Source organism: Budorcas taxicolor, chromosome 8 (genome assembly GCF_023091745.1).
Source record: "Budorcas taxicolor isolate Tak-1 chromosome 8, Takin1.1, whole genome shotgun sequence".
In the NCBI taxonomy this organism is placed as follows: domain Eukaryota; kingdom Metazoa; phylum Chordata; class Mammalia; order Artiodactyla; family Bovidae; genus Budorcas; species Budorcas taxicolor.
In genome coordinates, this window is record NC_068917.1 from 62307925 (window position 1) to 62334285 (window position 26361).

The 26361-nt window shown below is 39.4% G+C and overlaps 1 protein-coding gene across 4 annotated transcripts in view; it reads left to right on the plus strand.

Annotated features, from left to right (window-relative positions):
• The window catches only part of UNC13B (unc-13 homolog B), a 218576-nt gene that overhangs the window by 15538 nt on the left and 176677 nt on the right, over positions 1-26361 (plus strand). The gene's annotated exons all lie outside the window — the stretch shown is intronic.

Sequence of the window (26361 nt, forward strand, 5' to 3'; positions counted from 1 at the left end):
AAGACCATCCCTAAGAAAAAGAAATGCAAAAAAGCAAAATGGCTGTCTGAGGAGGCCTTGCATATAGCTGTGAAAAGAAGAGAAACCAAAAGCAAAGGAGAAAATGAAAGATATACCCATTTGAATGCAGAGTTTCAAAGAATAGCAACGAGAGATAAGAAAGCCTTCCTCAGTGATCAGTGCAAAGAAATGGAGGAAAACAATAGAATGGGAAAGACCTGAGATCTCTTCAAGAAAATTAGCAATACCAAGGGAACATTTCATGCAAAGATGGGCTCAATAAAGGACAGAAATGGTATGAACCTAACAGAAGCAGAAGATATTAAGAAGAGGTGGCAAGAATACACAGAAGAACTGTACAAAAAAGATCTTCACGACCCAGATAATCACAATGGTGTGATCACTCACCTAGAACCAGACATCCTGGAATGTGAAGTCAAATGGGCCTTAGGAAGCATTATTGTGAACAAAGCTAGTGGAGGTGATGGAATTCCAGTTGAATTATTTCAAATCCTAAAAGATGATGCTGTGAAAGTGCTGCACTCAATATGCCAGCAAATTTGGAAAACTCAGCAGTGGCCACAGGACTGGAAAAGGTCAGTTTTCATTCCAATCCCAAAGCAAGGCAATGCCAAAGAATGTTCAGACTACTGCACAATTGCACTCATCTCACACACTAGTAAAGTAATGCTCAAAATTCTCCAAGCCAGGCTTCAGCAATACATGAATTTCCAGATGTTCAAGCTGGTTTTAGAAAAGGCAGAGGAACCAGAGATCAAATTGCCAACATCCGCTGGATCATGGAAAAAGCAAGAGAGTTCCAGAAAAACATCTATTTCTGCTTAATTGATTATGCCAAAGCCTTTGACTGTGTGGATCACAATAAACTGTGGAAAATTCTGAAAGAGATGGGAATACCAGACCCCCTGACCTGTCTCTTGAGAAACCTGTCTGCAGGCCAGGGAGTAACAGTTAGAACTGGACATGGAACAACAGACTGGTTCCAAATAGGAAAAGGAGTACATCAAGGCTGTATATTATCACCCTGCTTATTTAACTTATATGCAGAGTACATCATGAGAAATGCTGGGATGGAAGAAGCACAAGCTGGAATCAAGATTGCTGGGAGAATATCAATCACCTCAGATATGCAGATGACACCACCCTTATGGCAGAAAGTGAAGAAGAACTAAAGAGCCTCTTGATGAAAGTGAACGAGGAGAGTGTAAAAGTTGGCTTAAAGCTCAATATTCAAAAAACTAAGATGATGGCATCTGGTCCCATCACTTCAGAAAACTAAGATCATGGCATCTGGTCCCATCACTTCATGGGAAATAGATGGGGAAACAGTGGAAACAGTGTCAGACTTTATTTTGGGGGGCTCCAAAATCACTGCAGATGGTGAATGCAGCCATGAAATAAAAAGATGTTTACCCCTTGGAAGAAAAGTTGTGACCAACCTAGACAGCATATGAAAAAGCAGAGACATTACTTTGCCAACAAAATCCGTCTAGTCACGGCTATGATTTTTCCAGTAGTAATGTATGGATGTGAGAATTGGACTACAAAGAAAGCCAAGCACCAAAGAATTGATGCTTTTGAACTATGGTGTTGGAGAAGACTCTTGATAGTCCTTTGGACTGCAAGGACATACAGCCAGTCCATCCTATCCATCCTAAAGGAGATCAGTCCTGGGTGTTCATTGCAAGGACTGATGTTGAAGCTGAAACTCCAGTGCTTTGGCCACCTGATGTGAAGAGCTGACTCATTTGAAAAGATCCCGATGCTGGGAAAGATTAAAGGTGAGAGGAGAAGGGGATGACAGAGGATGAAATGGTTGTATGGCATCACCAACTCAGTGGACATGAGTTGAGTAAACTCCCAAAGTTGGTGATGGACTAGTAGGCCTGGAATGCTGCAGTACATGGGGTTGCAAAGAGTCGGACACGACTGAGCAACTGAACTGAACTGAGATCATGTGTGAAATAACTTTGTAAGCATTTACTCTAGGATAGTCCCCTTTTCTCTTCATAAAGGGCTTAAATATCCTGAAACCTATAGACAAAGAGTTTATAAACATTTATTGATCACTTCCATAAACATTTACTGAGCAATTAGCTACAGGTGAGGCATTGAACTAGTCATCCTGGTTATATAAAAATGAGTAAGAAATGGGCCTTGCCCTCAAGAAACTGAGAGCCAAGATGGGGAAACAGCTATATGTACAACTAAATATGTTTCAAGGTACAGTTTGGTAATTTCTAGAATTGGAGAAGGAAATGGCAACCCACTCCAGTATTCTTGCCTAGAGAATCCCAGGGATGGGGGAGCCTGGTGGGCTGCTGTCTATGGGGTCGCACAGAGTTGGACACGACTGAAGCGACTTAGCAGCAGCAGCAGCAGAATAGAAGTAGAAAATAAAATGGGTGCAGAGATGGAGTGTTTGATTCCAACTGAGAGACATGAAAGGCCTCAACTGGGAGAGCGAGAGGAAGGAGGTAAAGGTGGAGTCGGGTTTTTCTTCTTTTTTTTTTTAATTTGTAGAAACATTTTAAATATTCGAACTTGTTGGTATGTAACAGTATTTGTAGGATAGTCCACTGGTTGGTTGATTGATTGATTGAAGTATAGGTGATTTACAAAGTTTCAGGTGTGAGTTTTTCTTTAAGGTGTCATTAATTTGGATCAGGAACAGAATAACAGCTTCTGAGGAGCTGATTTTGATTTTGGACTTGTTAAATTTGAGGTGCTTCCAATCTGTCCACATGTCACAGACGGAAACATGTCTTGGGAGAGCAGGGTTAGAGATGTACATTGGGTGCATTGCTTGTGAATCTTTTGAATAGAAGAATGGTGGCAGGGTAAATGTTTGCTCAGCAGCATCTTATATTTCATATAATATTATATTTCATCAACTATAAAATCTCTTGCCAGAGATTGCAAGAAGCATCATTTTGTGTATCATTAAGAAAAAATACTATTGATTGAGCTATGATGCATCATTGATTATAAAATGGATTTTTTTTCAGAGTTGTTAAAATATAAGAAAATGTCCCACCATCTAAGAATCAGTGAAATATTAAAACTAACATTTAATGAGCCCTTACTTTTGACCAAACTCTCTTACTAATAAGCAGATAAGGATTAATAATTTAATTCTCATGATAACCTTGTTAGTTTATTATTCTCATTTTACAGATGAGGGCAGTGGGCCCACAGAAATTAGTACTTTTATGTATTGTGTAGCTGAATTTAGATTTTTCTGCCTAACTGTAAACTACAAGATCAAACCAGGCAATCCTAAAGGAAATCAACCCTGAATATTCATTGGAAGGACTGATGCTGATGATGAAGCTCCAGTACTTTGGCCACCTGAAGCAAAGAGCTGACTCACTGGAAAATACCCTGATGCTGGGAAAGATTGAGGGCAGGAGGAGAAGGGGGCACCATAGGATGAGATGATTGGATGGCATCACTGACTTGATGGACATGAGTTTGAGCAAACTGCAGGAGATAGTGAAGGACAGGGAAGCCTGGTGTGCTGCAGTCCATGGGGTCACAATGAGTCGGGCACAAATGAGCCACTGAACAACAAGTACTATAAACTATAAAATACAAAATTAATATATAGGATAGTGCTTTGGAACAAAAAAGTCTTATTTTATGAATGTTTAGGGGAAAATGGTTTTGTGCATTGTTGCCTGTGAATCAGTCTCACTATAGCAGTGGTTTCTGTTTCCTTAGGATGTATTCAGGGGCAACATTATAGCAGGTGTTTGTTGACTGCTATAAAACACCTGCTGTAGTATATATATATATAGACACTGTATGTAGGGAGTTCATTATGGCTGTCATTTAATAGAGTTTACAACTTAAATTCCCATTTCCCTCTTGGGAGAAAATGTGGTATAATGGAAAATCCAGGATTTTGGATTCAGGAGAACTGTTTTGAGTCTCACTGCATGCGTGCTAAGTCGCTTCAGTTGTGTCTGACTCTTGGCGACCCCATGGACTGTAGCCTGCCAGGTTCCTCTATCCATGGGATTCTCCAGGCAAGAGTACTGGAGTGGGTTGCCATTTCCTTCTTTATTGAGTCTCACTAGATAGTGACTAAAGTTTCATCTCTCAGTTTCTTCACTCAATCATCTTTTGTCAAATGGGAAAGGTAATACCTGTGCTAGTCTCAGCTGGAGTGAGGGGCAAATTGACAGTAAATATGAAAGTACTCTGCAGTTAAAAAAGAAACAGATAATGCAGAGTGGTACATATAACTGTGTGGAAAAATTTAGGAGCTGGAAGCTATTCATAAAGTCTGACCTAGGATATATCTGGGAATTTACTGGTCTTCCACTGAAATACAGCCACTCTTGGGATATTGTATGCCAAGTCAACTTAAGACATAAAACTGTAGACTTTCTTTCCTGGCTAGGTCAGGCAAAGTGCTGGGCTGTTGTTCTTAGGCAGTTGATACTTGAAAATTTTAACATCTACTAGTCTTGAATATGGGAGAAGAAAATGGCAACCCACTCCAGTACTCTTGCCTGGAAAATCCCATGGATGGAGGAGCCTGGTGGGCTACAGTCCATGGGGTTGCAAAGAGTCGAACACAACTGAGCAACTTCACTTTCACTTTCATGCATTGGAGAAGGAAATGGCAACCCAATCCAGTGTTCTTGCCTGGAGAATCCCAGGGACGGGGGATCCTGGTGGGCTGCCGTCTATGGGGTCGCACAGAGTCGGACACGACTGAAGCGACTTAGCAGCAGCAGCAGCAGCAGTCTTGAATATATCTGATTAAGAGAACTATCATGTTGGTATATGCATGCATTTAGTATATGTATTTTTGTCGTGGATTCAGCAGGAGTTTATTCCAGAGACTAAAGTTCACTGTTTGTCTTGTGCTCTCTATGAAGTTAGCCTAATATGCCTTACTGTTTTCATCTGAAGGACGATACAGCCTTAACCCATATAAGGCATTATTGTATACACTATATTATGTTGTTTACAAAGATAATCAGATGTGGTCTATTTGTCAACTAGTTTGCAGTCTAACAAGGAAGACAGATATGAGAGAATATAACTATGTTACAGAACAGAATATGATAAGTGACATTATAGATTTCATCTGGGTGATGGTAGGGAAAGCTTTGACAATTACTTTTCCTCAGTTTAAGAGCAATATATGCTCACTTTAAAAATTTTGGAAAGTACATCGAGAGAAAAATTAAAATTCTACTGTCTCTGTAGTGTGTGTGTGTATAAACTTTTTTTTTTTTACATAAAATTGCATCATACTTTATATACAACTTATCCTGACTTTTTGCTAGTGAAGTATTAGCATTTAGAATAGAATTTGACAAAACCTTTCTGGGTTTATATCTTTAATTTTTGGAAACTGGAAAGAATCTTGTAGAATGTTTAAGAGGTGCCAATGTAATGATCCATTTGAAATTATGATGGCAGCTTGAAAGCTATTTGAAAGTATATATGAAAAAACAAGCAAAGTAGACAAAGAAGGGAATATATTACTGTATTAATAATGCTGATGTGCTTACAGTTAAGAGATCACTGTGTGTGCACGAATGCTCACTTGTGTCCGACTCTGTGACCCTATGGACTACTCCTCTGCCCATGGGATTATCCAGGCAAGAATACTGGAGTGGGATGTTGTTTCCTACTCCAAGGGGTCTTTCTGATCCAGGGATCAAACCTGTGTCTCTTGTGTCTCCTGCATTGCCAGGCAGGTTCTTTACCATTGAGGAAGCCCAAGCGATCACTGTAATGACATCATAATAAATCACTGACAAGAAATTATACCAATATTTGACAATTGAGGATTGGGTGCCAAATGTGTCTTTGTGATGTCAGTAGCTATTGCTTTCCTTGGAATGGTCTGGCCATTTCTAGCAGAAGTCTGATCTAAAGTCACTTACAGCCTCTGTTCTCCTTTTAGGATGTTAACTGCTGTTTCTTGCTGTGATCTGTAAATGCTATTTATGTAATGTCTAGAAAACTTGCTGTCTACCTTTCTTGAGATCTAGGTCTGTACTTTTTGTTGCAACTGTAGAAGGGACTTAAGTTACTAAAAACTACACCACACACATGCAGACATACCTGTGCACACACATATATTAATGATGAATTGTAGCTTGTAGCTACTTTGAGATATCTTCAACAGGACCACAGACTCTTTCATATAATAAGTGCCTACCAGGCTCCTCCGTCCATGGGATTTTCCAGGCAAGAGTACTGGAGTGGGGTGCCGTTGCCTTCTCCGCATATAATAAGTAATGCTCAGTAAACATTTGCTTTGATTTAATGTGTATATGTATCAGTTGCATATCAGCAATTAATAAGCTGTGGGCTTCCCTGTGGGATATTTAATGGATTTTTAATAAAGACTAAGAAGTAGTTGTGATTTACATGCAAGATAAGAGATTTTATTATAGTAGTTTTAGGTATTGAAGTTAAAACATTAAGCTGAATGAATCAATAATGTTCTTAGTTTTCTTTCCATTCTACTGTAGTCTGAATGAACTGCCTAAGGAAGGAATTAGGTGGATAGATGGCTAGACTGACCTTGTGCTATGTGTGTATAACTAAGCTGGAATTATTTCTGATAAATAGTAACCATAGAAATCTGGTTGTGTATTAATCTAAACTATTCCAACTGAGGTTTGTTTATTTAGAAAACATTGAAAAAGATACACTTGAGCACTTGCATATGCTCAGTTATAACCTGGACTGTATTTACTTTAGAATTAGTCATCGGCTTTGTTAGTTTGACGTAAGTAAGTTGTTTGTCTTTTGGTTTGAGAAGGAGCTCGTAGGTAGTACATTTTTGATTCTTTGAGAAATTAAGCCTTTTTCTTCCGCAAGGACAGGGTAGCATATTTATACTTCATCAGTACTTATGATAAATAGCATAGTAAAGTGGAGGATTAGCACTGATATTTGACTATTTCAGAAATGTAATCCTTGAATGAAATCATATGTATATTACTGTTTTGCAACTATTGTTTAGTCACATCACCATATTTTTACGGGATTTATTTTTCTGTGCTTTTGTTAATGTGAACATAAACTGAAGCATTAGCTATTTCAGATGGTGTGGATTTAGTACAAATAGTGTATTGCAAGGAGAAAGCTGTGAACTGCAAGAAGTGTGGCTTTTGAAACTGGGTTTGAATTTCAGATTTCACTGTTTATTTAAATGTGAGACCTTGGATAAGTTACTTAAACTCTCTGTTTTAGTTAATATGTAAAGTGGAAAGTTGTACACCCTACTGTAGTGTTTTTTCCAAACTGTAGGCACAATTAGTCAGTCTTGAAACTAGCTAGAAAAGTATTATTTTGTGAGACTTTTGTTTCATAGCTTCAATTCTTCGGCCACCTGATGTGAAGAGCCAACTCTTTGGAAAAGACCCTGATGCTGGCAAAGATTGAGGGTAGGAGGAGAAGGGAACAACAGGGGATGAGATGACTGAATGAACATAGTTTAAGCAAACTCCAGGAGATCATGAAGTACAAGGAACCCTGGCATGCTGCAGTTCATGGGATTGCAAAGTCATTTAGCAACTGAACATACATATATACAAATGGATGTAAGCAGATGGGAACTTTGTTGCAATGTAAGACATGTTTCTTACTATAGGCTGGGTTAAAAAAAATTGAAAAACATTTTTCTATAATGTTGTTAGGATTAAGTGCCTACTATAGCTCCTGTTTTACAGATAGGCATTGAAACAAAGATGGCGTTGGAGAAATTCTAATGGAGTATTTTGGCTTTGTTGGATTTTGTTGTATTCATACAAATTTGGTCTTTATTCCAAGAGCTATGAAACTGAAAGCTGGTTTGTTACTTCAAAATTGTTATTGAGTATGGACAATTATTTCTTATTTAGTAAATTATTTGACACATGAAGTTTTTTGATAAGTATTATTTTGTGAACTTATATGAACTGTGATGCTGGAGAAGACTCTTGAGAGTCCCTCAGACAGCAAAATCAAACCAGTCAATCCTAAAGGAAATCAACCCTGAATATTCATTGGAAAGACTGATACTGACAATGAAGCTCCAGTACCTTGGCCACTTGATGTAAAGAGCCGACTTGTTGGAAAAGATCTTGATACTGGGAAATGGGGATGACATAGGATGAGATGGTTGGATAGCATCATTGACTCAGTAGACATGAGTTTGAGCAAACTCTGGGAAATACTGAAGGACAGGGAAGCCTGGCGTGCTACAATCCGTCGGGTCGCAAAGAGTCAGACGCAACTTCAGTTCAGTTCAGTTCAGTCGCTCAGTCGTGTCCGACTCTTTGCGACCCCCTGAATCGCAGCACGCCAGGCCTCCCTGTCCATCACCAACTCCCGGAGTTCACTCAGATTCACGTCCATTGAGTCAGTGATGCCATCCAGCCATCTCATTCTCTATCGTCCCCTTCTCCTCCTGCCCCCAATCCCTCCCAGCATCAGAGTCTTTTCCAATGAGTCAGCTCTTCGCATGAGGTGGCCAAAGTACTGGAGTTTCAGCTTTAGCATCATTCCTTCCAAAGAAATCCCAGGGCTGATCTCCTTTAGAATGGACTGGTTGGATCTCCTAGCAGTCCAAGGGATTCTCAAGAGTCTTCTCCAACACCACAGTTCAAAAGCATCAATTCTTCGGTGCTCAGCCTTCTTCACAGTCCAACTCTCACATCCATACATGACTACTGGAAAAACCATAGCCTTGACTAGACAGACCTTAGTTGGCAAAGTAATGTCTCTGCTTTTGAATATGCTATCTAGGTTGGTCATAACTTTTCTTCCAAGGAGTAAGCGTCTTTTAATTTCATGGCTGCAGTCACCATCTGCAGTGATTTTGGAGCTCCCAAAAATAAAGTCTGACACTATTTCCACTGTTTCCCCATCTATTTCCCATGAAGTGATGGGACCGGATGCCATGATCTTCGTTTTCTGAATGTTGAGCTTTAAGCTAACTTTTTCAGTCTCCTCTTTCACTTTCATCAAGAGGCTTTTTAGTTCCTCTTCACTTTCTGCCATAAGGGTGGTGTCATCTGCATATCTGAGGTTATTGATATTTCTCCCAACAATCTTGATTCCAGCTTGTGTTTCTTCCAGTCCAGCATTTCTCATGATGTACTCTGCATATAAGTTAAATAAGCAGGGTGACAATATACAGCCTTGACGTACTCCTTTTCCTATTTGGAACCAGTCTGTTGTTCCATGTCCAGTTCTAACTGTTGCTTCCTGACCTGCATACAGATTTCTCAAGAGGCAGGTCCGGTGGTCTGGTATTCCTATCTCTTTCAGAATTTTCCACAGTTTATTGTGATCCACACAGTCAAAGGTTTTGGCATAGTCAATAAAGCAGAAGTAGATGTTTTTCTGGAACTCTCTTGCTTTTTTGATGATCCAGTGGATGTTGGCAATTTGATCTCTGGTTCCTCTGCCTTTTCTAAAACCAGCTTGAACATCAGGAAGTTCACGGTTCACGTATTGCTGAAGCCTGGCTTGGAGAATTTTGAGCATTACTTTACTAGCATGTGAGATGAGTGCAATTGTGCAGTAGTTTGAGTATTCTTTGGCATTGCCTTTCTTTGGAATTGGAATGAAAACTGACCTTTTCTAGTCCTGTGGCCACTGCTGAGTTTTCCAAATTTGTTGGCATATTGAGTGCAGCACTTTCACAGCATCATCTTTCAGGATTTGAAATAGCTCAACTGGAATTCCATCACCTCCACTAGCTTTGTTCGTAGTGATGCTTTCTAAGGCCCACTTGGCTTCACATTCCAGGATGTCTGGCTCTAGATGAGTGATCACACCATCGTGATTATCCGGGTCATGAAGAACTTAGCGACTGAATAATAACAACAGTGCAGTAGGTGGAAGTGTATGTTTATATGACCACTTGGAGTGCAATCTGGCAATACCTAGCAAAATTGAGACACATATACTTTATAATCTGGTGAATTCCAGTCCATGCATTTGGTCAAAGGAGACATGCAGGAGAATGTTCATTGCAGCATTATTTGCAATGGCAAGAATTTGGAAAGAACCTGAAAGTCTCACAGTAGAAGTCTGGATAAATAAATTATGATATGTTCATGAAGTAGAATGCTAAACTAAGTTACATGAGTAAATCAAGCTTCACTTATCAATAATGATAAATCTCAAACCAAAAAGTATAGGAAAGCAAGTTTGCAGATTCATTCAATATAATGCCATATATTTAACATTTAGAAACATCCAAACAGTACTGTATATTATTTATGGACACAAATATATGTAGTAAAAAGTTTTTTGGACTGGAATGACACATATTACTGTCAGGATAATGGATATTTAAAGGAAGGGAAGGAATAGGATTAAGTAGGTATTTTAATGTTACCTGTAATGTTTTATTAAATATTGAAAAGAAGATCTGAAGCAAATATACCAAAATGTTGAGATCTAGTCAGTCTAGCTGTTATGTATAGGTGTGGTCATAATTTGTTTCTGTATATTTAAAATATTTAAATAATACCATATTTCTTTATAAAATTTAATATACAATTCATGGTACATATTAAATACTCAGTGGTATCTATTAAAAAAATAGTACATTGTTTTGAGGTCCAGAGAACAATGAATCTTTTAGGAATTAGGGCTTAACCTACTTAGATGATTTTCCAGGATTTCTAGTAAAATGAAAATTTAGTTAGGTGTAGACATAGGTTTAAAAAAGCATAATTATTATGGTAGAATTATTGAGTGTTTCTATAATGCGGAGCTAGACATTTTTCTTTGTAAGCATGAATCTACCAACTTACTATGCATGTTATTTGCCCATTGTAATCTAGGGTGAGTCACAGTATTTGTGAGTACCCTTGAGAGGCTCCTGTGGTCTCTCAGATGGACTTTGTTGTAATTATGCTTCAGTGTGTCTCACCTTGGCTCCTGCCCTTATTGTGTTACAGATGTCCTCTGCTGAATCATCATGAGCAATTTCTTGAGGAAATTGCTTGAGGATCCTGGTTAACCAGTTTTAGCACTTCTTCAAAGATCTGTCGTGCCAATCATTGTGATCCTGCATTCCAGGTCCTCAGTGTGTGCTAATGCAGTGATATTGCATAGAACTTTTTGTGATGAAGAAAATATTCCACGTTGGTGCTCTTCAGCGTGGTGACCACTAGTCACCATGTAGCTATTGAGGTTTTGATTGTGGCTGGTACAACCTAGGACTGACTCCTAATTTTACTTAATTTTGATTACTTTAAATAATCACATATGGCTGCAGGCTATCATATTAGACAGTTCATCTCTAGTCTTTTGAAAAGAATGCTAGGTTTGATTACTAGCACTGAATTTCCTGAGCCAGTTTTCCTGGATGTAAAAGGGGACTAATATTTCTTGTCCTAACCATCTCTGGGGATCCTAGAGAGAAGTTAAAGAATATATGAGACCATGTAAAGGAAAGATCAGTCATATGGGATGTTATGTACAGTTGACCCTTGAACAACACAGGTTTGAACTGCTGGGGTTCACTATTTGTGGACTTTTTTTCAGTAGTGAATAATGTTGTACTACATGATTCACAGTTTTTATTTTATTTTATTTTATGTTTGCCACACAGCATGCAGGATCTTAGTTCCCTGACCAGGAATGGAACCCATGCCCCCTGCAGTGGAAGCACAGAGTCTTAAGTGCTGGACTGCCAGGGAAGTCCCCACAATTTAAGTCCATGGATACCAAAGCGCCCGTAGAGACTGCAGACAGAACAACTGCGTATGGGGTCAGAGGGTCAGAGCCACTAGCCCTGGTGTTGTTCAATGGTCAGCTATATTAGGAGCCATAAAACTGCTGCTTATTTGACTGCAGTTCTACTTCTAGGGCTTTATCACAGGAAAATACATTAAAAATTTTTATTTATTTATTTAGCCATGCCAGGTCTTAGTTGCAGCATGCAGGATCTTTAGCTGCAGCTTGTGAACTCTTAGTTGCAGCATGTGGGATCTAGTTCCCTAACCAGGGATTGAACTCAGGCCCCCTGCACTGGGAGCCTGGAGTCTTAGCCACTGGACCACGAGGGAAGTCCCCAGGAGAATACATTTTTTATACATTCCTGATTATCTTTAAGAATAGTCATCAGAGATTTTTACAGTTGTATTAGTTTGCTAGGGCTGCTGTAAAAATGTACTACAAACAAGGTGGCCTGAACAACAGAAGCTTGTTTCACGGTTGTAAGTAGTAGATAACAACATGGTTCCTGCTTTCATGGAAGGCATAGACTAGTGGGTGAGGAGATGACAGGTGATCAGAAATAAATATGTAAATACAAGTCATCATAAATATTATAAAGAAAAAGAATTGGGAGTAAAGAACAGTGTTATTTTTGCAATGAATGGTTGAAGAAGGCCTCTCTGAAGTGTGGAGATTTCAACTAAAACTTAAAAGGTGAGAAGGAGCTATCTATAATCAGTAGACTGTTGGGGTAGGATGGAAGAAAAGCCTTTCCAACAGAGGAAATGGACCTATTGGAAGGTCCTGTGGGTGAAAAGAGATTATAATATTCTAAGAATTGAAAGAAGGCCCGATGTTAGGCTAGAACAGAAGAGAATAAAGCTGCATAAGTTGAAAAGTAAGCAGGCCCAGATCAGGCAAAATTTTGATTGCCAATGGGCAACCATTGAAGGATCTAATTTACATTAAAAAAAATTGTGAGGTGGAGAGTACTCTAGTAGCATAGTGGTTAGGATTCTGGGCTTTCACTGGTGTGGATGGAGTTCAGTCCCTGGTCTGGGTCAAGAGGCGTGGGCCCCCCAAAAAAAATCATGGGGAGAAGGCGATGGCAACCCACTCCAGTACTCTTGCCTGGAAAATGCCATGGATGGAGGGGCCTGGTAGGCTGCAGTCCATGGGGTCGCTAGGAGTCGGACACAACTAAGTGACTTCACTTTCACTTTTCACTTTCATGCATTGGAGAAGGAAATGGCAACCCACTCCAGTGTTCTTGCCTGGAGAATTCCAGGGACGGGGAAGCCTGGTGGACTGCCGTCTGTGGGGTCGCACAGAGTCGGACACGACTGAAGCGACTTAGCAGCAGCAGCAGCAGAATGGGTGTAGAATACTTTAAAGAGGACAGGATTAAAAACTGGAAGCTAATTAGTAGTCTACTGCAATAGACCAGGTGATATGAGGATGGCTTAGGCTAATGGAAATAGAGATCCAGAATAGTGGATTGATTTGAGCACTGTTAAGTAGGTAAGATTGACAGGACTTGATAGGAAATGGAGGGTGACAGAGAAGGGATCCTTGAGGGTTGGTTCACAAATTTCTGTCTTGAGCAAGTGGATGATGGCAGTACTGTTTACTGAGGTACCAAAGATTTGGTGAAAGAACAGCGTTGGTGGGAGGATTAGTCAAGAATTCACTTGCAGAAATATTAGGTTTGAGAAACCTGGAAGACTGGTCTGCAGGTGGGCATTGGGAAATTGTAACCACAAAGATGGTATTTTAAAACCATGAGAGTAGATGATAATCATTTAGCGAGTGAGTGTAAAGCAAAACAAAGTATGAAAGCAAGTTCAAGGGAACTCCAACAATCTGAGGTCTTGGTAGAAGTGATGACAAAGGAGACTGGAAAGGAGCCACCTCATGCGGATACAAATCCACAGATACCACGAAAGTCAAGATGAATCTGTTTCAAAGAGTGAGGAGTTAATGTACAGTAGAGTCAGATGAGAACTGGAAAGTGTCTGTTGGGTTTGGTGGCATGGAGGTGACAGGCCTTGTCGAGAGCAGTTTCAGTGGGGTGGTGAGAGTAGAAGCCAGATTAGAATAGTTAAGAAGCAGTGGGAGGTGGGGAGGCAGAGATGAATGTGTATTAACAGTTCTCTTGTAGCGCTTGTTCCCTGTTTGGATAATATGGCTGCTTCTCTGCTAGACTCAGTTCTTTAAAGGCACTGGTGTTATAGTTACTTTTCTGACCTCTCTTAAGACCTCCTCTTATACATAATTGACCCTCAATAAAATGTTGAGTGAATAAAACACCTTGTAGTTTCCACAGCATGCCATCCATTTTACTTTATAGTTTTAATCTTACACTTTTGATTCTATGTATTATAAATATTTCTTTTGTAATGTGTAAATAAATATTTACAATATATGGATCAATATAATTTTGATCCTTCATGGCCTCTTATGATGTACATTTTTGGTTATTAAGAAAAATTTTTCATGTCCTATAGATTTTTTTTGGAGCATGCTCTTTTTCTTTTTTCATGAAACAGTTAATGGTTTAAAAAAAGTATATACTTGCTATGTTCAGTTTATTCTACATTATTGTACATTTGTGTAAAGCTGCTTCTTAGCCATCATTTCTAAAACTTGAAAGGGTAGGAAATGAAGGTGTTTTTATATTGTCATACCTATAAATGTTCTCTACCTTTCTAAGAATCTTGTCTAATTTTTTTTCTTGTATAGCCTCCATGATAACACTTAGCGGGCGTGTTTATCAACACAGTTATTCCTTTTCCACAGTCACTATTTTCTCTAAGCTGAATTTAAGTTTTGAGCTTTTGCTAGTTATTCCTCCATTGTAAGTATATTCTCCTAAGTTTTTCCCACTTTACTCTTTTCCTTTCAGTGTTCTTTTGCTTTGAACATTTCTGTGCTCTCCCTTTATATACTTTTCACTGTATTTAGGGATATTAAGAGAGCCACATCCAGCAGATTATTCAGGTTAATTATTGTTGTTGAGTTCATGTCCGAATCTGTGACCCCATGGACTGCAGCACACCAGGCTCGTCTGTCCTCCACCATCTCCTGGAGCTTGCTTAAGTTCATGTCTGTTGAGTTGGTGATGCTATTTAACCGTCTCATCCCAGTAGCATGTTGGACACCTTCTGACCTGAGGCCTCATCTTCTGGTGTCATATCTTCTTGCCTTTTCATACTGTTCATGGGGTTCTCGCGACAAGAATACTGGAGTGGGTTGCCATTGTCTCCTCCAGTGGACCACAGTTTGTCAGAACTCTTCACCGTAACCTGCGTGTCTTGGGCGGCCCTGCACGGCAAGGCTCATAGCTTCGTCGAGTTCTGCAACCCCTTTGTCACGACAAGGCTGTGATTCATGAAGGGGATTCAGGTTAATACACGCTCTTTGTTCTTAGCCAGGGCTTCTGTCCTGATCCTGTATCTACTTTCTGCTTTCCTTCTTCAGTGAGCCAAGTAGGGAACTGAGGAAGTCTCAGCAACTGGTTTTTATCTTGCACCTTTAAATCCTAGAGCAGATCCAGGTGTAAGAAGCTACCTTGATTCCTTCTGGCGTTAGCACTGCTTATTTCCCTAGGACCACAGGGACTTCCTCAGAAAGAGGCATTATCAGTGTGATCTTGAAAGAGTACAGAGAGAATTACTGTTTTCCAGTCTCATAATTTTGTAGTTCCTTCAGTCTGCCTTCTTAGAAAAGCAGCACCAACCATCAGGTTGTGGGGATGAGTTACGAAATTAAGTCCATGAAAATAAAAAGTGAAAGCTAAGGAGCTCAGTTATAGTTTGGGAAATTGTGTTTAAGATGAGCCGAGGCAAACATCTGGGGGCTGAGCTGAGAATATCAGATCTTTTGCTGGTTTTGATTTTTTTTTTTTTTTTGGATGGTGACTACTGTAACCCTTCAAGGTCCTGGATACAAATTACATTGTTGATTTGATCTTAAAATTGGGGAATGTCATTCAGCTTTGATAGAGTCAAACAGAATCAGAGGCATTGACAGCACATTGGCTGGTGCAGCCATTCTAATACTAGATTGAGATTGAGACCCTTGAGGGTAGAGAGGGTATCTATTTCTGTGTTACTCAGCAAAGTGCCTGACAGTAGTCCCTCAATAAATATTGAAGGAATGAACCTGAAATGTAAAAACATCTGTGTACCAGAGACTACTAATGCTCATCTACTCTGCCTTGGCTTTGGAAACTAATTCTTAATCCTTCACATACTTTATTTTCCCAGATCTTTTTCACCATCTCTGCATTGTAGTCCAAGGGGTCACAAAAAGTCAGACACGACTTAGTGACTAAACAGCAACAGCAACCTGCACTACTTAGTGCAAACACCATCATCTCTTGTCTAGACCATTGAAATAGCTATCCAATACACGTATTTTCTCATCCGTTTGTGCTCCCCTGAGGTACATTCTCCAAACAGTAATCAGAGCTGTCTTCTAAAAATGTAAATCAGATCATGTCACCCTCTACCCTGATCTTCCAATGGCTTCCCAGTGTGTATCTGTTGCTTTTTAAATTTGTTTCATTCTTGAGTTAGGAGAGCTGATATTCTGATAACAAGAAATTCCTTTATACAGTATTTCTACTCCCACCTTCCCAATACACACACACACACACACACACACACACACACACAGAGGACATCATTAGCAGCAGTCAGACAAGCTTCAAAAGAGAGGTACAAATACATTTTAAAAACCCAGATCCAATTAAAACATCCATGTAAAGTCAGTAAACCTTTCCAACCCTCTCATCTTCAGTAAAGCCCTCTAGTATATACCTGTCGCATAATGGTGCCACCTACTGAACCCTTCCTAAGCTTCTTCCATTCAAAATGGAGGAAGCTAACAAGGACACCTTCTGGAAAAATACCTGTACTCTCCAGACCAGGAGAATGGCAACCTACCATGGTGATAAAGAATATAGATAGGTCTTTAAGTTGAACTGCCTGAGTTTGAGCCCCTGTGCTTTTACTTACTGACTATGTAACCTGAGCAAATTGGCTAAACATCTCCAAAACACAGTTTCCTTATGTATAACATGAAAATAATACCACTGCTTATCTCACAGAGTTTCTGTGGGGATGAAGCCAGCATTTAAGGGATTAAGTGGCACTGTGTTTTCAAAAAGTGTTAGTTGTAGTTATTGTTTTCACTGATCTCACTGTCATCACTATAATCCTATTCTATTCCAATGTCTTGTATTTATCTCCATTGTAGCATTTGTGTTGTAACTATTTCTACATCTACTTTCCCATAGACTTTAAGAGACCCATTTTTATTACTTGTGTATTTAAACAATTTATTTTTAGTTGGCTGTGTCAGGTCTTTGTTGTGGCGTGTAGGAGGTTCGATTTTCTTTGCGGCATGTGGGATCTTCAGTTTCAGCATGCAGACTCTTAGTTGTGGCATGTGGGATCTAGTTCCCTGACCAGGGCTCGGACTCAGGCCCCCTGCGTTGGTGGCGTGGAGTCCTAGCCACTGGACCACCAGGAAAGTGCCAATAGACCTGTTTTTAAATTTATATTCCACTTATATATAAAGGAGATCAGCCCTGGGATTTCTTTGGAGGGAATGATGCTAAAGCTGAAACTCCAGTACTTTGGGCACCTCATGTGAAGAGTTGACTCATCGGAAAAGACTCTGATGCTGGGAAGGATTGGGGGCAGGAGGAGAAGGGGACGACCGAGGATGAGATGGCTGGATGGCATCACTGACTCGATGGATGTGAGTTTGAGTGAACTCCGGGAGATGGTACTGGACAGGGAGGCCTGACGTGCTGCGATTCATGAGGTCGCAAAGAGTCGGACATGACTGAGCAACTGAACTGAAAGTGAAAGTGAAAGAAAGTGAAGTCGCTCAGTCGTGTCCGACTCTTTGCGAGCCCATGGACAGTAGCCTACCAGGCTCCTCTGTCCATGGGATTTTCCAGGCAATAGTACTGGAGTGGATTGCCATTTCCTTCTCCAGGGGATCTTCCCGACCCAGGGATCAAACCCAGGTCTCCCGCATTGTAGACAGATGCTTTACCGTCTGAGCCACCAGGGAACTGAACTATATATACTAGTGCCAAATATACTTGATGCACAATGTACATTTGGGTTAATCTGAATAAAGATTAATGTTTGAGAGCCTCTAAATTTGTACAGAGAACACAGGCTTACAAAGTCTGGATAAAACATAAGCAACTTTTAATACTGCCTCCTAAGATCTAGTGGAATAAAAGGGGATGATTCCTTTGCCATCTATGAAAATGGAGGGTTTTGTTTTGTTTTGTTATATATGTCAACCTCAAAGAAGGATGGGTAGAATTCTTCCCATAGCTTTTGGGTCCCCAAAGAACCTCAGTCCTTCAACCGTTAGTTCTATTGTCTCTAACTGTCCCAGAGAAATGGACATTGATCCTTCTGTTTTACGGGGCCAAGTAGATGTGGCCTTTACCCTTTTTTTTTTTTTGGACCATGCTGTGTGGCATGTGGAGTTTCCCAACTAGGGATTGAATTCATGCACCCTGCATTGGAAGTGAAGAGTCTTAACCACTAGACCACCAGGGGAAGTCCCTGGAGTTTACTCTTTAATGTGTTTGTGCATCCAAGGATTGGGCACAGATAACCCATTACTCCTAAAAATATGTAAGTAAAAGCCAATACCATGTTTATATTTTAGGTGTAGCCCTGGGTCGGGAAGATCCCCTGGAGGAGGAAATGACACCCCACTCCAGTATTCTTGCCTGGAGAATCCCATGGATGGAGGAGCTTGGTGGGCTATGTCCATGGGTCGCACAGAGTCGGACACGACTGAGCCACTTCACTTCACTTTCACTGGCATCTAAACTTAAAACTGCCTTATTACAATTACATTGCATCAATCAATTTTATATGTAAGGCTCATATTTTCTAATTATGTGAAAGAATTGGTAGTTACCAGATTGGTTACCAAAGAAAGTCTTGTTGCAAAGAAGTACTTATGGTATTTGTTTGGGGGAGCGGAGTGTATGTTTCAAAAAAGGAATTGTCTCATGAGCTAAAAAAGAATTTTGGCCTTAAAGAGTTTTTGCCCATTATAGGAGTTAAGATTTTGGTGTGAATAGCTCCCAAGGGGAGATAGAAAGCAAGAGGTGAATATAAACTGCTGTAACAATTTGGAGCAAGGATGCTATTTTTGACTAACAGTATGTTGGAAAAAATTTGAGAGATTTAGTAAGCGATAGTATTAGTGTTTGATGTTGAAGAATGAGTATTTAAACATGTGGAAATTAAATGTTTTGTGAATGTCCTTATTAAGGACAAGAGTCATGTTTATTAACAGATTTTCTTTTTTGTACAATTTACTTTCTTCCATTTTTTGATAACAGTATTAACAGTCATCATGTTAGCTAACATTTATTGACTGCCTACTATGTGCCAGAATCTGTTCTAAGTGTTTTACCTTTATTAACTTAATCCTCATATATCTGTTATCTGTATTTTAACTTTTTTCTGCTTTGCTCATTCCTGCCAGACATTGCTTCTTTTTTTAAAAAAAATTTGATCATAATTCTATGCATGTATAGTTTAAAGGGTCAGTCAGTAAGGTACTATACATTTTGTTAGGACAAACAGCAGTCTCCCTTCCTTCCCACTAGAAGTTTCTTTAAGGAGACCTTATTTTTTAAGGTTTTTAAAATTAAAAAAAACTTTTTTTTGGCCATGTTTTGCAGCATGCAGGATTTTAGTTCTCCGACCAAGATTTGAACCCAGGCCTTCACTCTTGCTGTTTTCTGTCCCCACTCTTTAGCTTCCAACCGTAATGAAACTACCAGAGATCCCTCAAGTGCGCTGTTTTTTCCCTCACTTCTGAAGATGCATAAAGAATAAAGATATGAAGATAAATCAAATGTAAGCTTAGCCTTGTGAAAACCAGCCAAGCCACACAACTAGGTTTCCTGGGAAGAAGAGAAATCAGTTCCTCAAGAGAATAGAGTTTACTTGGGGAACTAAAAGATTCAGGATGCATGCAGTCATAATAAACAGGCCATCTTGTTACTGCTTGAACCTCAGAAATTTGTCAGTGTGGAATGGAGACATAATAATTGTTTGGTTTTTCTCTTTATTTATTTATTTTTTCTACTTTTGTTCTCACTTTTCTCAGACTTGTCTGTGTGATTCACATTTCTCTCCTCTAAGTGAGATGCTGATTGATTTGGTCAGTCACTATCCCTTATGCTTACTTCTAGCATAGTTTTTCTTTCACAACATCTGTTGAACAGCTAGCTGTGTAGTTTACTGATTGACTGCCCTTGGGGCTGATGATCACTCTTTATTTAATTAAAGAGGGACAGGATGATGGAGTCATGTTGTAGATGTAGGTACTTAAATACATGAAGAACTGCACTGAGTTGCTTTCCTTTGCTCAGGGTCAGTGATACAGTGTTTATTTTAGCAAGGCACCTAGAGCAGGATGGACTCCTTTTCATAGGTGAATGCCACGTACCTGGGTATAGAATCCTTGGATTGCCATTTTTGGGGTCATTTTGTCTTGAGAAGAATGTCGATAGATGGTGCTTTTCACTGAAATATTTTTAGGTACTCATCCCTTCTTTTTTCATTTATCTTATCTGATACCCTTGAGCTCTTTCTTCATCTGAAGAAAACTTTCTTCTGTATTTGAATATTACTTCTGTTCCATTTGTTCCTGTATCATTTTTTAGGAACTCAAGTTATTCATGTGTTAGAGCTCTGCTACTGTCTATCTCTCCTTTCCCCTCACCTCTTAAAATTTTATTAATCTTTCATTTTTTTTTTCTTTTTCATTCATGGAGAATTCCTTAAATTTCTTCTTTAAATCATCATTTCAGTTTCTTCAGTGTTGAAAGGCCTCTTCTCTCTATATGTCTAATGAATTTTTTGGTAATTTCCCTCTTTCTTTTCTTTCAGTTTTAATTTTTATTATTACTTTATTCTTTTTCTTTCTCTGGCTACAGCACGGCTTATAGGATTTCAGTTCCTCGACTAGGCATCAAACATAGGCCATGGCAGTGAAAGCCTGGAATCCTAACCACTAGGCCACCATGGAATTCCTGATAATTTTTCTTGTTTGCCTTAATATTCTTATCTCACTGAGCTTTTTTTTTTTAAAATCTGTGTCTTAGGAGACTTCCTTATTATTTTAGTCTTTCATTTTTCTTTTGTGACTCTATGTTTTAAATACTTAGAAGCTGTGAAATACAGCCTTTTTTTTTTTTTTTGCAATACGTAATTTTAAGTGTTACTTTTGAGTGCTGTTTTCTTATTTTTCTTGTTTTAGAATCATTTCATGATCTTCTTAAAAACAGTTAAAAATTTGTTTCCTTCCACCCAAGAATAATGAGATAGTCATTCATATGTAGCTTTTTTTCCCCTCTAGAAACAGGATATTTCCTAAATGGCCTCATTCTCCATTTCCTGTTAGAAGCCTCCACTTAGATTTTCACAAAGGGCCCTGATTGCCAGTTAAGTGAGCCAGCACCCTCAGGAAATGAGGAGTAGCCTTGGCTGGAAATCATCCTAGTAGGGGAAATTTCTCATTGTGTAGAGTTTTTATTTGTCTTTGGCAAAGCTGCTATGTCAGGTTCAGATCTGGTATGGCCACACTGCTGCTTTGTATCAGAATAGTCCTGGCTTCTCCTAAAGAATGGGTCTGCTCCTGTAGCTACCTTTGTTGCACTAGAAAATGGTCTGCCACTTGATAGTTGATCATAAAGGAGAGGGAAGGAAAAGGACATTTTGCTAACCAGTCAGAATGCCTGAGTCAACTCCTGTGTTCAGTTGTTTGAGAGCTGACACGGCTGGTGCATCTTTACATCCAGTTCAGTTCAGTTCAGTCACTCAGTCGTGTCCGACTCTTTGCGACCCCATGAACCAAGCATGCCAGGCCTCCCTGTCCATCACCAACTCTCAGAGTCTACCTGAACCCATGTCCATTGAGTTGGTGATGCCATCCAACCATCTCATCCTCTGTTGTCCCCTTCTCCTCCTGCCCTCAATCTTTCCCAGCATCAGGGTCTTTTCAAATGAGTCAGTTCTTTACATCAGGTGGCCAAAGTATTGGAGTTTCAGCTTCAACATCAGTCCTTCCGATGAACACCCAGGGCTGATCTTCTTTAGGATGGACTGGATGGATCTCCTTGCAGTCCAAGGGACTCTCAAGAGTCTTCTCCAACGCCACAGTTCAAAAGCATCAATTCTTCGGCACTCAGCTTTCTTTATAGAAACTCTCACATCCATTCATGACTACTGGAAAAACCATAGCCTTCACTAGATGGACCTTTGTTGACAAAGTAATGTCTCTGCTTTTTAATATGCTTGTCTAGGTTGGTCATAACTTTCCTTCCAAGGAGTAAGTGTCTTTTAATTTCATGGCTACAGTCACCATCTGTAGTGATTTTGGAGCCCCCAAAATTAAAGTCAGCCACTGTTTCCAGTGTTTCCCCATCTATTTCCCATGAAGTGATGGGACTGGATGCCATGATCTTAGTTTTCTGAGTGTTGAGCTTTAAGCCAACTTTTTCACTCTCTTCTTGGCTCTTTAGTTCTTCACTTTATAAGGATGGTGTCATCTCCATACCTGAGGTTATTGATATTTCCCCCCGCAATCTTGATTCCAGCTTGTGCTTCCTCCAGCCCAGCGTTTCTCATGATGTACTCTGCATATAAGTTAAATAAGCAGGGTGACAATACACAGCCTTGACATACTTTTTTTCCTATTTGGAACCAGTCTGTTGTTCCATGTCCAGCTGTAAACATATAATACACCATAATAATTGCAACTATATTAAAAATACATACTATACCAGATTGAAAACAGAACAGTAGGATTATATGATTTTTGTCTTTTAAAATGTTAAAGAAAGAAAGAAAGGAAGAAAGAAAGTGAAGTCGCTCAGTCATGTCTGACTCTTTGCAACCCCACGGACTGTAGCCTACCAGGCTCCTCTGTCCATGGGATTTTCCAGGCAGTAGTACTGGAGTGGATTGCCATTTCCTTCTCCAGGGGATCTTCCCGACCCAGGGATCAAACCCAGGTCTCCCTCATTGTAGACAGGCACTTTACCATCTGAGCCACCAGGGGTATTTACAATGTTAACTTTTTAGCAAAAAGGAAATGGTGGTTATCATATTTGACAAGTGACACTTCTTTAATGCTAGATTTTAAAACAGGAGGTTGCAAACAGGGGAACTAGTGCTATAAGGCTTTGGGAATTATTTCATGAGAAGGACAAAGTAGAACAAGGCAGGTTAGCCATTCCCAGTGCCTGAGGAACCAGGTCAGTGGTTGTAGAGTCAGTGTGAATAGGTTTATTTCCTATAATCTCAAGGGTGCCAGTTGTAGATTTGATTCTTCAGCAAGGTCAGAGAAACTCAGGAACTGAAGTTTTAGTGTTTTTGAGCATTAAGCATGGTGCAAATAAAAAAAGAAACACTCTCTTATTTTTACTTTTAATTGTAAGCATCCTGGAGCCAAATGCTCTGCCTGTGCATTCTCTCTCTCTTTTTTCTTTTCTTTTTTTAAATTTATTATTTATTTATTTGGCTGTACCAGGTCTTAGTTGCAGCATTTGAACTCTTAGTTTCGGCATGTAGGATCCAATTCCCTGACTAGGGATCGAACCCAGACCCCTACATTGGGAGCACAGGGTCCTAGCCACTGGACCACAAGGAAAGCCCCTGAATTTTCTGTTATCTCTGACTTCCAGAATTTTCATATTGGCGGAGTCTTAAAGAGCTTGTGTTCAATTATGATTATCTCTTTTTTGCACGTTTTACTTTTTGCTTTTCATACCTATTAGTGTCGTGGAATTAGATGATAAGGAGGGATTGTGTGCTGTAGCTGGAGCTCCTCTCAGCTTTGACTCTGAAAAAACTACCTTGAAATTAACTTCATATTTAGACAGATAACAAGTTTGTTGATCAGTCTGTTATGTTTTAACATCACTTTCAAATGATGTGACCAACAAGGCCTTAATTTCCAAAATATAAAACAGGTAATACAACTTAGTTTAAAAAAAACAAAAACAATCAACCAATAACACAATAAAAACAGGCAGAAGATCTAAAGAGACATTTCTCCAAAGAAGACAGGCACATGAAAACATGCTCAACATCACTAATTATTAAAGAAATGCAAATTAAAAGTACAGTGAGGTATCACCTTACACTGGTCAGAATGGCCATCATTAAAAAGTCTACAAATAACAAATGCTGGAGAGGGTGTGGAGAGAAGGGAACCTTCCTGCACTGTTGGTGGCAATGTAAATTGGTGCCGTCGCTATGGAAAACAGTATGGAAATGGCAACCCCCTCTAGTATTCTTGCCTGGGAAATCCCATGAACAGAGGAGCCTAGCTGGTTACAGTCCATGGGATCTCAAAGAGTAGGACATGACTGAGCTCACACACACACACACACACAATAGCCTGTCATGAAAAAGAATATGAAAATATATATATAACCTAATTACTTCACTGTACACCAGCAACTAACACAACATTGTAAATCAACTATACTTCAGTCAAAAAAAGAGCACCTGGGGTAGGAGTTAACTTCACTACTTTTAAAGTCATCCATTGAGTTTTTAAATTTTGGTTACTGTAGTTTTTAGTTCTAAAACTGACACTTGGTTCTTCTTTATATCTTTCATTTCCTTGCCAAGTTCAGTTCAGTTGCCCAACTGTGTCTGACTCTTTGCCACCCCATAGACTGTAGCACGCCAGGCCTCCCTGTCCATTGCCAACTCCCAGAGTTTACTCAAACTCATGTCCATTGAGTCGGTGATGCCATCCAGCCATCTCATCCTCTGTTGTCCCCTTCTCCTCCCACCTTCAATCTTTCCCAGCATCAGGGTCTTTTCAGATGAGTCAGTTCTTCACATCAGGTGGTCAAAATATTGGAGTCCTAGCTTCAGCATCAGTCCTTCCAATGAATAGTCAGGACTGATTTCCTTTAGGATGGACTGGTTGGATCTCCTTGCAGTCCAAGGGACTCTCAAGAGTCTTCTGCAACACCAGAGTTCAAAAGCATCAGTTTTTCAGCACTTAGCTTTCTTTATAGTCCAGCTCTCATATCCATACATGACTATTGGAAAAACCATAGCTTTGACTAGATGGACCTTTGCTGGCAAAGTAATATCTCTGCTTTTTAATATGCTGTCTAGGTTGGTCATAACTTTTCTTCCAAGAAGCAAGCATCTTTTAATTTCATGGCTGCAGTCACCATCTTCAGTGATTTTGGAGCCCAAGAAAATAAAGCCTGTCACTTTATTTTATAAACTCTTTGCCAAGAGTTTCCAGCTTTTCATTTATTCGGTTCAATTACAGATATGTTAGTAATTATTCATTGAAGCATCTTTATGATGGCTGTTCTAAAATCCTCATCAGATAATTTCAACCCTCCTGTCATCTCAGTTTTAGCACCTGATTTTATTTATTTATATATTTTTTAAAAATTGGTTTGCTTAAAACTGCAGGTACATTTTGGAGAAAAGAATTGGTCAGAACAGCTAAAGAAGCCTGGAAAGCAGAGAACTCACTTTGTTTCACTTAGTTTGTTTGCTCCTAGTCTTTTCTTGTTTGCAGTGAAGTCAACCCGTACCCCAGGTGCTCTTTTTTTTTTAACTGAAGTATCAGGAACATTATAACATTATAGTTATAGAGTATTTGATATTTAAGTATGCACATATATTTTTATTACAAATAAGAAATAAAATGGGTATCAAATTTAGTATAGTATTCTAAGGTTAAAGTAGTGACAGCTGAAACAGTCTTTGTTACTCTCTAGGTATTAATATAAAAATTCAGAATAAATTAGTAAAACTAGGCCTTCAGAATTCTGAGGATTTTATTTTTCAAGTAACACCAAGCACAATTTGATGTTTCTTTAAAAGTGAATTTCCATGTTTTTGTTTTTGCCGAAATCTGTTGCATGTAACTTGATCATCAGAACACTGCAATTTATGAAAATAGTTAATTTTTAAATGGTAATTGGAATATTTTATGTTTCAGTGTCCTTCCACATCATTTCTTTTATCTCCGCTTCACCTCATTTTACAGAAACTGGCATCCGGTCCCATCACTTCATGGGAAATAGATGGGGAAACAGTGGAAACAGTGCCAGACTTTATTTTTGGGGGCTCCAAAATCACTGCAGATGGTGATTGCAGCCATGAAATTAAAAGATGCTTACTCCTTGGAAGAAAAGTTATGACCAACCTAGATAGATAGTATATTCAAAAGCAGAGACATTACTTTGCCAACTAAGGTCTGTCTAGTCAAGGCTATGGTTTTTCCAGTAGTCATGTATGGATGTGAGAGTTGGACTGTGAAGAAGGCTGAGCACCGAAGAATTGATGCTTTTGAACTGCGGTGTTGGAGAAGACTCTTGAGAGTCCCTTGGACTGCAAGGAGATCCAACCAGTCCATTCTGAACGAGATTTCTTTGGAAGGAATGATGCTAAAGCTGAAACTCTAGTACTTTGGCCACCTCATGCAAAGAGTTGACTCATTGGAAAAGACTCTGATTTTGGGAGGGATTGGGGGCGGGAGGAGAAGGGGACAACAGAGGATGAGATGGCTGGATGGCAT